Source organism: Cavia porcellus, unplaced genomic scaffold (genome assembly GCF_034190915.1).
Source record: "Cavia porcellus strain 051 isolate PalLab524CR breed Dunkin Hartley unplaced genomic scaffold, mCavPor4.1 scaffold_1, whole genome shotgun sequence".
NCBI classification, from domain to species: Eukaryota; Metazoa; Chordata; class Mammalia; order Rodentia; family Caviidae; genus Cavia; species Cavia porcellus.
Genome location: NW_026947484.1, coordinates 172,872,244 through 172,884,347, shown reverse-complemented (window position 1 = coordinate 172,884,347; position 12,104 = coordinate 172,872,244). Strand labels below are relative to the sequence as shown.

General features: G+C 39.1%; 1 long non-coding RNA gene across 1 annotated transcript in view; it reads left to right on the top strand.

Annotated features, from left to right (window-relative positions):
• The first annotated feature begins 1,965 nt into the window (after positions 1-1,965).
• LOC134473643 (uncharacterized) overlaps positions 1,966-12,104 on the top strand; it is a 47,128-nt gene continuing 36,989 nt past the window's right edge. Inside the window, exon 1 of the long non-coding RNA XR_010043995.1 lies at positions 1,966-2,097. This is a non-coding gene — a long non-coding RNA (uncharacterized LOC134473643). The remainder of the gene's footprint in view (positions 2,098-12,104) is intronic.

The following is a 12,104-nucleotide window of genomic DNA, read 5'->3' as shown; positions in this document are numbered from 1 at the left end:
TCTCAAAATTCAAGGCAAACATTTTGAACCTTAGCTTGAAACCATGCATAAGTAGAACCAGTGTTTGAATTTGTACATATGTGAATACAGTGCTGCTTTTTTTGTGCCCCTGACCACTTCTCCCATCATGTGTGGCGGTCAGGACCGTGGTCTCAGTGAACCATGAACTGTCATTGGTACAGAGAGAGCTGCATCATGACTAATTGTTGGGCCTTTGACAGTCTGGTCGATAGACTGTGACCCCGAAGGTCACTTGAGGTTTGGGTTTTTGCTTGGTATGATTCTATCCTTTAAGTATTTGTTACTTTTATTGGCCAGCTTCCTGGGGGAGCCCTGTCTCATCCACAGAGCTCCACCAGGGTTCTGGAGCCTGATATTTGGGGCTGTGATTTTGCTTGAGAACTGGCTGAAAGGTAGTGCGCTGAGCTCAGTCCTTCCAGCTCCCAGTTCTAAGATCCTCACATTCCATGCTCCCATGGGTTGTGAACTGCTGGCTGTGATGAAATAGTAGCACAGGAGAAAAATAACCCTTTTAAAAAGATGTTAGGCTTCTGATCAAGAAAGTGTGGAAAATGCACAAATTTATTTTCAAATCTTACTTCCACTGTAGAAAATCATGGACTCTTGGGGGAGACTAGCAGCTCCCTGACATCAAGAAAAGGTCTTTTCCCCCCCAATGCTTGGAAAATATTAACTACTGTTACTACCATCTTGCCATATTTCAACACTATTACTTGTATCATATACTAACACACTACTATCCTCTGCAGTACTAACATGCTACTGTTACTATCTTAGCTTCACTACTACTGCATTATTTTCACAGCGATTGCCTTTTACTCTAACACTATTGCCATTAATGTACTATGATTGTTGCAATTACCACTATTACTATTGAATAGTTATGCTGTTAGTGCTATCATAATACAGCTATCATACTATTCAGAGTGGTAGTGTTATACTATTGGCATCATCATTACTATGGTACATTACTTTTATGCTACTGCTAATATCCTAAACAATAACTCACATGGTAATGAGATCTTACTCCATATCAGGCTCTCTATATCACAACTATTGGCTCTTAATACTTCCCATAACCATAATAATTAGGTTAGTTTTTTGTTATTGACATTTTGTGATGTAGGAAAATGAGCATCTGAGGTGGTAGGTGCCTTGCTGAAAAGGCCGAGGTTCAAACTTGGTAGTAGAGCTTGAGGGCCTGTGATTCTCTCAGGGACTCTGCCTCGATTTGTCGAATAACTGAATAGAAAACCAATAGGTTGAATGAAATGATGTTTCTTTGATGCTGTTTCTGAAATGTTACAAATGTTGCTTTATCAAAGTATGATGGGGAGATCATTATCTACTTGGAGGTAGAAATAGGAGCAATTTTCTAATTAAGGGGTTATCTGAAAGTCTTTTACTTCAGTGTATAAGTCCTTATTTCTACAACTGTCATGCCTCAAGGTTCAGCTAGGTGAGAGAGATAACAAATTTAGCAAATGTATGCATAACTTAGCAATGTGAGACTGTGACAGTGAGCATATGCCTGGGTGCCCATTCTGAGATCACACGAGACATCTACAGACATCCCGAGGATAGTGAAAAATGCTTACACGAAGACTCCTGGCTTGTACTCCTACACAGCTGGGTCAGGGGAGTCGTTGCCACCACTGCCCAGGGGGTATCAGCTGTAATCCAGGGGACACTTTGCTCAATTATTTCAATTATCTCCTGCACTTTGTGAGATGAAACACCCTCCTGGTCTCATGGGGTCATTGATAAGTGAAGCAAGTTTAAGAGAGGGAAGGTATCTTGGCATACTGGTTCATTTCCAAAACTTTTAGAAACATATCTGAGAATGTCTCTTTAACTCCACTCCATGGTTACTGGATTTAGTAACTTGGAATTTACTCCTTGGACCCTGATTAGATTTGGAGTCTGTGCTTTGTCTCTTGGATCCTCTGGACTCTCTTGTGGACTGCTGGAATATTTTGCTTTCACAGCTGTTGGACATGACCCACTGATGTAGCAAGAGACAGTTGCTCAGCCTCTGAAAAGAAAGACCAAACGGGATGAAAAAAATGGATCATGGTTAGTAAGTGACTGACCTCATTTTGCAGGAATTCTTTCTGGAAAGGGAAAATCAGAAAGTTGTGACAGGCGGTAAGTCATCTGTAAGAATATTTACCATGGGATTCTAGCAAAAGAAATCACTCAAGAGATTTCCCGGGTAACACAAATACAGTTTTCTCAGAGCTACCAAAGCAGTGTATGGAAAACTTGAGCCTGGAGAGAGAGACTGTCTCCTTTTATGTGGGGGTCAGTGGGAACTAGAGCAGCTCTTGAGATAGCCAAACTGCTAGAATGGTGTTTACAAAAGAATCTTCTGGCCCTCTGAGTTAAAAGACTAGCTGCAGAATACACTAAGAAATATTCTATATCTCTTGTATCATTCACTAAGCTAGATGTGTGGAGAACCTTGGGATGTCACGTTGGAAGCGTCTTTATTCACACAATGGTCTGGCTTTCTCCAATGGGATGGACCAAGAGAAAGGGAGGGCCCTGCTCAGACTTCTACAAAGACCAAGTGCAGGACGGAGATTGGCTGGGCCTCAGTTCAGAATGCTCCCTTTAACCAGATGCATTACTATGAGTGGGTACTAAGCATATTTTACTGGTTAATTGATATAATGTAGTGTATGGTAGCACTACTTCACTATCTTCTAAATGAGTCACTTTAAATTCTACGAATCTACTCTTTTTCTCACATTTGGCCTATAAAGCCTGTCCCTTTCAGTTCAGTAAACAACAATCATTGGAGAGACACCAAAGAAGGATAAAGCAGTCACATTTTATGAGCTTTGGTAGTTTACAGACAAGTTAGAGAGTTACACAGGAGAATAGCTTGTTTTAAGTTATTATAAAATCATGTGTAGTATATAAGTACAGAATGTAGAGATAAGGGAGCCTACCCAGCCAAAGAATTTAGAGGGGGCTTCCAGAGGATTAATTAACTTGATTAATGAATTCACATATGCAGCAAATATTTAATATTTAACACATCACTGCCAGATACTCTTCCAGACATTAAGGAATGTCACATTAGGAAAATAAAAACAGTTCTCAGTGTAGTAGGAGAGATGTAGCATATACAATTAAACAAATCCATTTCAAAGAAGCAGCAGTGGTGGAGGCTATGACAAAGTAAAGCTCAAGAGCATAATCCAGTCTTGATGATTTATTTTCTAAATAGTGACCAGTGACTAGCGAAGTCCTCTTTCAGGGAATGTCTTTTGATCAGAGAACTAAAGGAAGTGAGAAAGAAGAACTCTGTAATGTAGAGAGAGCCACATCACATACTGGACATGTCCCCAGGTAGAAGATGACAGTCAAATGGATAAGACCTTTCCCATCACTTCCTTCCTGCTCAGCATTACTGACTACACTATGACATCCCTGCAAAGAGGAAAGTGAAGCTAGAAACAAATTAATCATTCTAATTGTGCATATTGAGATGTTACTAAGGATTGTGACGAATACCTTCCTGCTCTTCAGCTGGATTCTATACGCATTTCTCTGGAAAATGCAGTGTCCAGAACCCTTGGGCCAGTATTTTCAACCTCCCTACCATGCATCTTATATGCAACATCATTACCATTTTTCTTTGCTTCCTTGTCATGTTGCTAACATCCTTTCAATGAGAGGGTGCAACTCCATGTAAAGCTGTCTCCATAAATATTTAGACTGAATAGAATATGTGCCAAAGATGCAAAGCATCTGTCCAGAGGGAGAAGATAACTTTTACTTTGTTATTTCTTCAGGCTTGTAATGTAATTCATGGATACATGTCCTTGAATGATACATAATTTAATTTAACTAAAAGAGCCCTGTAGAAACCTTAGAATCTTCATCATCTGCCGTGTCCTGCATGACATTTTCTTCTGACCCTGGGGTAACCATTCCTTCACTTTCTTTTCTTTTTCTTCTTTATGCCTGGTTCTGATCACATTCACAGTCTTTCAGTCTGTGTTACATGTATTAACTCCTCTGCTCATCTCATAGTCACGTATCAGTCCGTTTTAGTCAGCATCCTTCACCCTGCCCGCCCTCCTTCCACAAGTTAGTTCCCATTGAGGTGAAACCAGGATTCTATTGCTAAACCAAATGGCTGGAACTCCTCACTGAAATGAATAATATTAATTGGTTGTTGCTGAAACTCAGGATCCTTGACATCCATTTGCATCATTCTTCTACTTGGATCTCTCTGGCTATTCCTTCTCTGTCTCTTATGTTTTCATATTTTTGTAGGATATGTCCATCCCTTCCTACCACCATCCTCTCACTTAGGTCTGGACTTTGACTTTAACTGCTTTTGAATCTCCATGCTCTGCCTTGACTCTACACTTGGCTCCTGTCTGGAGCATGGAATGCTGAGTCTCAGCCAATTCCCCACTGTTAGTTAATCAAAAGTTTTTAAAGTGACCTTGGATGCACTGTGTGTCTATTCCAGTCCCATTTATTATTTTCATATTACTCCTTTACAATCCTCCTAGTAGACAATACCATAAGATGACAGAGAAGCTGCACTTTCCAAGTAACTGGGTGATGGAAATTATTCCTTCTGAGTGTTCGATGATGATATGCATTGACTTGATTTAGTTTATTCAACTTTGAGAGAAATTCTAAAGCCAGAGGAAAATTTAAACTCCTTCCACCTGACTGATTAGCACAAAGAACTCTTCATTAGACCTGGGGGTTAGAGGGACTCTTTTCTTCTTTCATCAAATCAATTTAGACTAAAAAGAAGGTGAAGTTGACAGCCACCATTTTAACATTCCACCTTTCTAAGCATCCATGATTTTGTTCACATTTTATTTGATGAGACAAGTTGCTTAATTTTAAGAGCTCTTCATCAATAGGCGTTAAACAAACCAAGAGCATGAAGAAATAGAAATTGCTCAAGACTGTCCATAGAAAGATAAGATACCACAGACTTTTCAAGTGTCTGAAGATATCTCTGAAGATATCTGAAGATATCTCTCAGTTTTTGAGAGATAAAGAAAGGATCCAAGAGGGAATATGATATGCCTAAAGCCACCCAACTTTAAAAAAGGCCAGGATGGATCATAATCTTAATCTGTAATATCTAACACGGCTTTTGCAAGTATGTAGGATACAAGAAGTTATTAAGGGTCTCAGTGAGTTTTTAATAATCACAAATTTTTAGAATCAGCATCATATGTATAAGGTTCACGATAATATCTAATTCAAAATTACCGTAATTTTAAAATTAAGAATTCTTCTCTGGGTCTTCCAGCACTTTATTGTAGTCTAGCACTTTGAAATTAATCTAACTTTACTTTCAGTTAAGATGGTAGTGTAACTATTCCTAGGAGTCATGAATATTTTAATGAACTGTCGATTCATTTGAGATAATCAAGTACAATTATAGTAGTATTTTAAAATAATTTTTTATCTATAAATCAATAAGTAGTTCATGACAGTTCTACAAAAGATGTAAGGCATGAATTGGTTGTGTGTGTGTGTGTGTGTGTGTGTGTGTGTGTGTGTGTGTGTGAAAGGTACTTATCCCTTACCCTACATAGAGGGGCATCAACTGGAGTTCCTATAGACTGGATTTTATTCCTCATAACTTTTCCTATATAGTAGGGAAGAAGAACTTAATCAGAGTAATGGGCCTGGAAGAAATTCTGAATAATTTGCTTAGCTCAGAGGTTCTCCATTTGGATCCAGGACCAACAATGTCAACAACACTGGAGAACATATTAGGAATACAGTCTTGAGCTCCACCCCAGCCTACTAAACAATAAACTCTAGAGTGCAGAATAGGCATCTGTGCACTAACAAGCCTACCAGGCGTTTCTGATGCCCACTGGAGCTTGAGAACCACTGATTATCTAGTTCCACCATCTACATGAAGCAGCCTGTGTTCAGCTCTGCTTTCTGCTATTGGGTTAAAAAAAAAAAAAAAAGAATCTGCCTAGTGGAGCCAGAAGAACACATGGGTGAGTATTTCTGTATGTTAGTTTCAAGTACAATACTGGAAATCTCACAACTTCATATACCTAAACCATATTCCACAACCAAACTTTCAGCTAGTAAAGCTAAAATTTTGATTTTTAAATTTAAGCATGACTCTAATTTTGATTTGATTTTGAATTTGGCTTTGGGAGGAGAAAGGGGTGCCATTAATGAGGTTACCTGAGGTGCAATGACTGCTATTTGTAAACTTATTGAGTCTTTAAAACCACAATAATAGTTACTTTTTTTCTGTACGACCATATGTCATACACATATAAAGCTGGAAAGAGCTTATAAGTGGTCAACTGAACCACTTTAGAGTTGGTGAGAAATGAAGCCCAGATAAGGGAAGGCATTACTCAAAGTCACTGTGTGAGTTAGCTGGAGACGACAGGCTCTCTGTCCCTGTCTAGGCTCAGACATATGCATCCAGCCAACACAACCAAGATGCACCTTAACCAGTTCCAAGTTGAAAGAGGAAATTCATATTTGGTGCAATTTATCTCACCCCATTGAGTATTTCCTAATTCACATTACTGTCTGGAAGTCATGGATACCTCTGTATCTACCTCATTTCCATGGCCCCCTGGAGAGCATGGCCTCCCTCAATGTCACATGCTTACATTCTTGCTCCTGCTTCTTGCATCCAATTTCTTTGATAGAAATTGAAAATGAACTGCAGCTGTTCAGTTTCTCTACGTAGGGGGACTGAATTCCTAATTCTAAACTGAGCTCATCCCAGGATAACAGCAATGAGGAAGTGCTCTTCACACAGTGTTAGACTAACCCTCATTTCCTTTTAGTCATTTTTGTTACCAGTCTGTGTCTAATTATTTCTCCATATCAAGTTACTTGATCATGTTCCAGCGTCCTTTCCTGTTGAATCTGTTTTAGCATGCGTGTTGAACAATCCAATTTTTATTAACATTATGCTTTTGTGTTCGCTGATTCCTCGTTAAGTTATCAACTAATTTGCATACATTTTTCTCTTTGAAAAGTTTCATAGAAGATCCTGGCTTTGACACCAAGGATCTATACTTCTACACCTTAATACTATAGAAGTTGTATTATTTATTGATCAGTTGATCTTTATTGAAGAGTTATATGCTACATATGGTGCTAAGCATTTTCTTCTATGTGTCAGCTTAGCTAATCCTTGCTATACTCTATGAAGTAGGTACTTGTAGTACATAGGAACCCTTTTTCCATCCTCATCATATTCCAGGAAGTTTGTATTTGTAATCCTATGGGAACATTATTGGAATCATGGTAAATCTTGGAGATGGTAATTCTAATTTACCATCTCCATGGCAACTTATGGCAAGAATAAAGACATTGAGACATATTTACAGTTAAGGGCCAGATGAGCGTACACAGAACAAAGGCCACAACCAAGATCTGACCTGGAATTTCTTAATTCATGAAGAAGGAAGTGGCTAAGGATGAGTTACTGTCACAATGGCAGAAATCACATGAGTTCTGTGAGCTCAGCTAGCTAGGATGCCAGAAAGCACCTCTGAATTATGCTGAGAGAAGGATATGCAGAAAGACCAATCTGCATAGCACAACTGAAGTAGCATTTAACATTTAAAAGTATGTGGCTTCAGTTTCTGATGTGTAAACTTTTGTGCCCTGGGAAGTTATAGCCTCTTATGTTGAGGCTTGAACCCAGGTAACAATCTTGGAGCATTGGCTCTGCCATCCTGCTGTGTTCAGTCACAAAGGGAGGCACTAAGATGGGGAAAGAGTCTACTGTCAGCTGGCTTCAGAAATTACAAATATACTGTGTTAGCCCTGTTTACATTGCTTAGAGTCAACTGAAGGAAAAGGAAATAGCTTAGCCAGCTTTGTACATAGCTGTACATGGAGACAGGGCCACATTTAGCCAAAGTGGAAATAATTATTCTACATTCAAGGAGAGCAATACAGGTGATCTTCTACAGTAATCCTTATTTTTTTTTATGAGAAGCTGAGGCATTATGGGATTGTGTAATCTTTCTGAGATCACACAGCCAGTAAGAGTGGTGAAGCCAATATTTGAGCCCTAAGTTATACCATAATCTCCATGTACAATCTCTTCATTATTTTTCTCTTGTTGCTGAGACAAAATACCTGATGTCCAAAGTTAAAGGGAAAAGGTTTATTTAGTTCACAGTTTGTAGAGATTTCAGTTCATAACTGGAGGGCTCCAAGGCAGCGTGGTGTGCTAATCAGGCATTAGAGAGAAGAAACTGTACATGGCAGGCAGAAGGTAGAAAACAACAGGGACAAACACAAGTCTTTTTATCCCTTATATCTTATAAAGACTACTTAGAGTTGGTATCACTCACAACCTTAATCCCAGTGCCCTTGACCCTAGCACTGCATCATGAATCAATTTCTGCTTCATAAACTCTAGATGTAGCCACCTTTGAAAAAAATTTCACCTATGACTGTAAGAGACTTTGGAGAGAAAGATGGAAACAAGCCATTGAGTGTGGAGGCTGTTTTTATACTCTTTTTGGTTTGCCACTCCTTTCTTTATTCAGGATCTACTGTGGGAGGAGTTCAAGCCCAGGTCCTATTTCTTTAAGACTGTTTTTACACAACTAGATATGTGATGGTTTTATGAATGACACAGCAAGTAGACTGGAGAGAATTTGTTGAACTAGGGGACCCTGAAATTAACAATCTTCATAGAAGCCAAACAAATGTGGATGTGCAGTTAGTGTATGTTCAATACCAAGGGAAAAACCTGAAAACAGATGACTTTAGGACATTCTTGATGGTTATAACTGCCAGTACTGTACAACTAAACCAATGTCCTCAGATTACACTTGGGTTGGGACATAGCCAGGAATGTGGAGTACATACTGGGTGTCTGCAGGTGCTATGTCTGATCTGGTATCCAAGGTTGGCTTCAGGTCACACTCAAGCTCCTGGGATTTACCAAAAGTGTTCACAAGTTCAGGTGGGAAAAGTTTAAAATGTTTACAATCAAGAGAGGATGGTCATTGTGGACTACCTGAAAAATCGAAAATATGAGCAGAATTTGTCCCTAGGATTTAAAAAGTATATGGATAATTTTAAAAGTTCTTTATAAGAAATTAATGCAGATTGTTTCACTGATCCAGGCAGAATGGGTCTAAACTTTGTGCTCTGACACACAAAGTAGGCTTTGGAGGAATGCAATGATTGATAGAGCCTTGAAGGAGCAGACAATGAAGGAAGATGACAAAAGTTTATGCTCCAAAAATGAAGAGCTTGTGTCGTGGTATCAGTTAGGATGTGGTTGGTTGCCAGTGACAGAATTGTTGACTAGCAGGAAAAAAATCTCTGAGACTAACATTTTTACCTACCCCATAACCCCAATCTACAGTGTCAAGGTTTATGTCTGTACTTTATGTTTTTCTACAACATTTCACATTGGAAGTCACAGTTTTGGGCATCTCACCAAGGAGAAGAGGTATAGTAAGCATTACTTATATTCATTCTTTCCATCAAAAAAGAAAAAAGTTTTCCTAGGATGCCTACATAATATTCTATGTCCAGAACAAATTATGTGATCATTCTATGTTACTTTTCCCAGCTTTTTTGATGAGGGCAAGCAAGGGAGTGCTTCAAGGCCAACCTTGCTCTCCTGGGAGTTTTATGATGGGAGCATTGATATCTGCTTTATTGTGTCCAAGTATGCAGTGTCATACTCAAAATATAACACAAAGCCTTTTTACAAGAAAAAATAAGTTCATTTTGGTTGGTGGGCATTTATTAAGCGTGATCCACATGCTGGGAACTGAATAGGTACAAATGAAGAAACATAGAGTCTGGGTTTTGGTGGATTGATTTTCAATAAATGTGTGTTCCAGTAAACTATGGAACAAATGATGATACAGGAACATTTAGGGGATATATTTACCTGAATATATTTCCTGAAAGTGAAAATATATTTACCTGAAAGTAAGGGAACTCAGAGAAGAAATGTATGTCCCACTTTAAGGGATGGAGAAGCAATGCAAAAAGGGAGCCAGTCAAGGTTAGGCTTAGGTAACAGAGGATCCCTGTATATCAGTGAACATCCATAAAGCTCATTTCTCTATTTGGCAATTTGGCTTATTGTGGTCCTGTTTTACTTCTACCCAGCCTGGCACCCAGGTGGTGGGGTACAGAGGACCTTCTGGGCTAGGTGACAATGCTAGGTGAGCAGCTTCTATTTGGATCATTGACAGAAGAAACAGAGAACACAGCCACACTTTATTCAGTAGAAGCTCATTCCTAGGGGTAGAACACATCGCTTCTCTCATGCTTTCTTGGCCAAAGCAAGCCACAGACTTCTGGGAGGCAAAAGATGAAGACATATGATCTATCCTCCATGTAAAGGAGACAGTGTGGGTGGATGAACAATAGCAGTGTCTGCTCTATGGAGCCAGGTCCCATTGACTATACTTTCTTCTCTGTTTGGTGAATCCTCTTCCTCTTTGTCCTTGTCCTAGTGACCAGCAATGATCCTCATATGGTGTGGGAGAGTGGTGGGTTGAGCTGAATGGCTAAGGAGTAGTTGGAAGAGCCAGGACACTGACTTCATCTCCACCTGGTCCAGGAAGAAGACTGAGGGAAGGAGCTAGTATCTACAGCCAAGAGAATCTTGGCAGGATGTGGCTTTACAGGAGGTAGAAAGATGTATTTCATCATCTTTGTCTTTCTTAATGCTGTAGGAGGAGAATTGTCCCAGAATATAAAGCCTGATGGGCCAAGACTCCTAAGGAATGCTTGTCATCAGCCAGCATCGGCTCACTGCACGCTAGTTGTGAGGATTGACTTCTGGCATGCGTAGAGCTTGGCATATGTAGAAGCCAATGGGAAAAGGGGCTGGGGACAGGGACAATGACCAGAAACCTCACTTGTCAGTAGGAATAAACATGTACAGATATGGATTTAGCACACACAGAGCCACTGTGACCTGAATATTTAGAATATGTAACCATCTTAGATTTTTCTGCCTCTTTAAACTACTTCAGGTTTCTTTGTCTTCCTCGTGTCTTCTAGCTCTATTTGTGGACTCTGAATTAAAACATTCCTTTAAAAATTATTTTGAAAGCAAGTTTTAAGATAAGCTATTCACAAAATCGTATTTCTGTCTGTAGGCACTAAGAATCGAGCCTTTGGTTTCTAGACTGGAGATAGGTAGACTAAATGGCTAAGACTGTATTTACCTGAATCTAACAAAATAATAATCCTTGAAAAGTAGACGTCATAATTTGCCAACATAATGAGTCTATCCTTGTCTTATCTGCTGTAGAGTATAGCCATGGAACCAAAGAAGAGTGAGGGCAGAAAGGCAAAAATAGGCTGACCTGAGGCTGACAGTTTCAATTGCTAGTTTTCAAGGCTGATTATTTTACAATAAGGTCTTATTTTGGGGTAAACATGAGTGATTATGCAGTTTATTCTTGATCTGGAATTTTTTCGAATTGACTCTCAGGTACTCAAGTTTTTGAGCCTCAATTTTCCTACCTATAAAATTGAGATACTGATCATAGCTACTTATTTACCTTGAAGGACTACTGAGAGAATCATATGAGAAGCTTCTTATACACCTACTAGATAGCAGATACTAGGTTTAATATGTCAGGAAACACAGTTATTTATAATACTTATACAAAAGAAAAAAATGATGCTATTTTAGCTATTCTATTTGAGAAAATTAAAGTTGAATTTTCAAAGGTTAAGAACTAGCCAGCTTTCTTGTTGCTAGGACCAAATATTTAGCACCCACAATTAAAAGGAAGAAATGGTTTATATGGCTTATGGCTTCAGAAGTTCCAGTTCATGGTTTCCTGATTCCAAGGCAGGAATATCATAGTAGAGGGTATGGTGAAGCAAAGATAGACCATTTTATGATGGCCATTAAGTAAAGCAGGGGAACTGGAGGAGAGAGGAGGTAAGGACCATCATGCCTAACCACCAACATATATTCATAAGTGTGATTAAGTAATCTTCCAGACATTTCTTAGTCCAGCAAAACTCACAGGCACACATGGTCACAGGTACAAAATATGGAAAATTAACTTTGAATTCTG